The sequence below is a fragment of the Borostomias antarcticus genome (assembly GCF_949987555.1).
Source record: "Borostomias antarcticus genome assembly, chromosome: 6".
NCBI lineage: Eukaryota > Metazoa > Chordata > Actinopteri > Stomiiformes > Stomiidae > Borostomias > Borostomias antarcticus.
Window position 1 is genome coordinate 6,431,468 of NC_140239.1, and position 5,045 is coordinate 6,436,512.

Genomic DNA, 5,045 nt, shown 5'->3' on the forward strand with positions numbered 1-5,045 from the left:
CACCCCAACGCCGACAGTCTCAGGCCCTGAAACTATGGCAACCGAATAAGAGCGCAGCCTCCATGATTAATAGATGAGAGATGCAGTGCCAATCGCAGAGGGCCTGGGGAGGAGGGGACAGATGCACTACACACACCCCCCCACCCTCACCCCCGCCCCCCTCCTCACCCTTCTCACCTCCCCCTCCCCCAATCCCCTCCTCTCTCTCTCTCCGTGAGCCAACGGCGCCACACGGAAGGAGGAGGCGCACACGCGACACGCAGATCACGCAACGCCCCCCCCCCCCCGCCCCCCCCCCGTCCCCGTCAACACGCCGTGTTAAGTCTCTCGGGATGAGCCGGCAAAGGCTGGGCTTCGACCGCCACCAGCCAATCCCCTGGTACCTGTGCACGCATACCTGGTCATGAGAAACCAATGAGGTAACCACGCACGAGACGACACAGCAGTAATTAAGGGTAGTGTGTGTGTGTGTGTGTGTGTGTGTGTGTGTGTGTGTGTGTGTGTGTGTGTGTGTGTGTGTATCTGTGTACGTGTGTGTGTGCGTCTGTCTGTGTGTGTGTGTGTGTGCGTCTGTCTGTGTGTGTGTGTGTGTGTGTGTGTGTGTGTGTGTGCGTATGTGTGAGAAAGAAAGAGCTACTAGCGAGTGATCAGTGCTCACAGCGCCAGTGGCCCAGTTATGACTCACTTCCTCTCACCTGTGAGAACTGTTCTCAGGAATGGGAGCTGTCTTGTGACGTCCGACATCAATGGTGTTTTGCTACCAGCAGAATAAAGAGCGACACATCAGAAGCTATGAGGGGCGTTGAGCATTCTAGATTCTATTCTCACGGGTACAAAGCAGGGTTTATACAACGGTTAGTTCTGGTTCTTGATTCTGATTGGCTGGAAGCCGTGTTAAAATTAAGCAATAAACCACTAGAAGCTGTGTGTTATGGTGATTTTATAACAGCTAGGGGGCGTTGTTAGGCACGACGCGAAGCGGAGTTATAAAATAACAATAACACACGGCCTCGAGTGGTTTATTGCTTTTATACAACGGTTACTACAGCTATTAGTGTAAAATAAACACACAGCAATGTAAAGTATTAACATTTATTCAAAACGAAGCATCATTCCCTCAATTCCGCCGAGCAAAATAGTTCCCCAAACAAAAGGGTTGCCAAGCAACAACAACAACTACAATGCATTGGATCAAATGGGAGGCGCATTAATACTGAAAATGGAATGATATGCGGTCCCAGGTGTGTGTTACAAAGTATTTTAACACGGCTTCCAGCCAATCAGAATCAAGAACCAGAACTAACCGTTGTATAGCCATAATTCGAATCCAACTGGAGCCCCTCAGCACACATTTTGTAACTAGAGCTATTACTAATCAACTGTGCTTGTGCTAATACCGTATAATACAGTGTTTATAACACGGTAATCACAACTATTACACAGCTTTATGGCATAAATCGACTGAACGTAAATGACTGCTTTAAAATAGCATCTGCATTTAAGACAGGTGTACGGTAGAGGCTGATATCATCCGTCAGGACGCACATCTCTCCTCTCCAGAGCGACTGACCACCATCACTATCCCATCTGCTTAATTTCCATCAACATGACTGCACCAGAGACCAACAGCCCACGAGCAGCCAAAAGACTCAGCCAATTGACTTCGGAGTAGTCGTCCAAAACCAGCATTGCTCTGTCTGCCTCTGGCCAGTCTGGCACGCCGAGCGCTCTCAATCAATTATGTTAATTTAACGAGGGTTAGGGGAAAGGGGGTTTTCGCAGAAGGCCCGATTAATTCACGGGAAATAATGTATGGAAGGCCCGAGGGCTCCTGCGCTAGGTGGGAAAGAGACGCCGAGACAGCCGGCCGTTTGTACAAATGATTAGACTGTCAACGAGGCATGGCGATCGGAACGCGCTCACAGACGCGCACGCCGCTGTCACGGCAACAGACAGCTTTTCAATAACCATCATGAGGACATCTGAAAGTAGGTGGTTTTATGGAAGCTATCAACAGGGGAACCATCGGACAAAAGAGTCGAGATGCGAGGATGCGAGCCGGAGAGAAAGGGGTCTAAGACCAAAAAGTCACTACGAATAATATGTTCGACAAGGTTTTAAGGAGAAGCAAGGAGGAGAATCTTTCTGGATGTGCCCTCAGCTCTAGCTATCGATTGCGTTTGGGAGAATATGGCAGCGTTGTAGGCTACTGTGGGGGTGTCAGCCTGCTAGGTTGGAAGGAGATGATAGCACGCTAGGTGTTTAACATTCTCCCTCTGTAGGAGGCACTGTGGGATACACTGATGTAAAGCTGGTTTAGAAGAAAATCTCTCTCACACACACACACATACACACACACACACACGAGGGTCCACAGCTCCAGGACAATGAAAAATGTGAGAGCAAAACCTATTTATGTACAACTTCAAGCCTTATCCAGTATATATGCTCTCTACAGACCAGCAGTATTGGGCTTATTGAATATCAGGCTTACAGCCCACATTTGATTCTATCAACCTTCTAATGTTCTCTACCTTGAAACCCCGCCTGAAATGCTATGAAAGCTAGATTTACCGATTGACGTAGTCTATTGAGAGCTGCCCTTTTGAAAGCTGACCTATTAATAGTTCATTAGTTAATCATTAAATAAAATGCATTTCGATGAGAGAGGACCACCTCACTCATCAAAAATGCATTTTATTTTATGATTAACTAGTGAACCACTTATATAGATACTGTGCTCTATCTATATAAGTGGTTCAATAGTTAATCATAAAGTGTTTACAAATTCCCTCCAACACACTCCTTTGGATGTGAATCAATAAAACATGCCATTATTAAACATGCATGAATCCACCAATGGTATTGGTCGATCAGTATTGACACTGAACCAATGGTGTGCACAGAGACCTCTCTAGCTTGCTTACTGTATGTGTAATTGAGTGGTAATTCATTTCATAGTGTAGCTCTTTATCATCAATTATTCAGATGGCAAAGCATCTCTCTATCCTTCACTGGCAACTGAAAACACCTAGCTACTACAACCTGCCCACACACACTCACACACACAAACACACACACAAGCGCACACGTGCGAAAACACACACACACACCAGTGTGACAAATCCACATCAGTCACACACAATGCCAACCTCATTGCTATTGTTGGGCGAGGTAGATCAAGTGCTCCACAGAGCATTGCTCCAGATAGAGGTAGCACAATGCATGCTGATGTTCTCATTCCCTGCCCCCCCCCCCCCCCCCACACACACACACTTCTCCCTCTCTCTCTCGCCCTCGCTCTCTCTCCCCCCTTTCTCCCTCTCCCTCCCCCCACCCCCTTCTCCCTCTCTCTCTCTCCTCGCCCTCGCTCTCTCTCCCCCCTTTCTCCCTCTCCCTCCCCCCCCCCACCCCCTTCTCCCTCTCTCTCCTCGCCCTCGCTCCCTCTCCCCCTTTCTCCCTCTCCCTCCCCACCTCTCACTCCACCCCCCCCCCACCCCCTTCTCCCTCTCTCTCTCCTCGCCCTCTCTCTCTCTCTCCCCACCTCTCGCCCCCCCCCCCCCCTTCTCCCTCTCTCTCTCCTCGCCCTCGCTCTCTCTCTCTCTCCCCCCCCCCCTCTCTCTCTCTCTGTCTCCCCCTCTCTCTTTACTCGGTTGGACAGTGAGAAACGGATTCTGTTGTCAGAAGGTAATCACACACAGTCACAGATTTGCTCACAGCATGTCAGCAGGATCATCTGAGGTTTGTTTTCTATTCAAACACTGGAGCATTCATCTCAAAATGGCTCCCAGGACAGTTGGACGCTTTGTAGCAATTATTGTGCCACGGTGGTGTGCTAAAGCATTTAATTAAAACACTTACAATATCCACATATCATCTATTGCATACCCCGATATTATGTTTACCCAGAGTGGTAACAATACATAACAATTAGTGAATACTCAGAGATGGAATCATACAGTAATGTGTTTCCACAGTGTTATCGTTTTTTTAATTAAAAATAGGCTACACACCCTTTTCCTACGTATCTCTCTGTTTGTACAAGACCATCCCATTATTTAAAAAGAGCGAGCAGGCTCTCAAGAGGGTAAATCTCCCAGAATAGCCGTTAAAGAATCTGAAACAGTGTTTTTGCTCGTAGGCATTCGGCACCTCTGCTATAGTTTCACCAGCCTCCCTGCCACCACCCGCCCCGTGGCTGGCTTAATCATTAGCCTACATTTAGACTGGAGAAACACCCCCCATTACCCTGCTAGCAGTCTCTTATAGAGCCAGGCACTGAGAGGAGAGGAGAGGAGAGGAGAGGAGAGATGGGGAGAGGAGAGATGGGGAGAGGAGAGGAGAGGAGAGGAGAGGAGAGGAGAGGAGAGGAGAGGAGAGGAGAGGAGAGGAGAGGAGAGGAGAGGAGAGGAGAGGAGAGGAGAGGAGAGGAGAGGAGAGGAGAGGAGAGGAAAGGATGGGGGAAAAGAGGAGAGGAGAGATGGAGAGAGGGGAGGAGATGTGAGGACGGGGAGAAGAGGAGAGGGGAGGAGAGGAGAGGAGAGGAGAGGAGAGGAGAGGAGAGGAGAGGAGAGGAGAGGAGAGGAGAGGAGAGGAGAGGAGAGGAGAGGAGAGGAGAGGAGAGGACGGGGGAAAAGAGGAGAGCTGAAGAGAGGGGAGGAGAGATGCGGAGAGGAGAGATGAAGAGAGGCGAGAGGAGAGGACAGTAGAGCAGAGAGGAATGAAGGGATTCATATGAACAAAGAATAGGTAGGTTGTGGCAGCCCTGGACAGCTGCTTGCTTTCTATAAGGCCCCATCTCACACAGACCAAAATGTAGTTGGACCTGCAATCGATGGGGAATCATCTGGTTGCTGTAACAATATCCCTGTGTAATTGTATGGAAAAAAGCAACATCACTAAACAGTATTGATTTTCTTCTGAGTCCTCAGTAGGCCAATCAGAATTATGACCACCGCCCCCCGAAACGGCCCAACAGAACACACCCTGCATGGTGGACCGCTCCACACGGCAGCTTAGATCCCTGTGTGTGTGTGTGTGTGTGT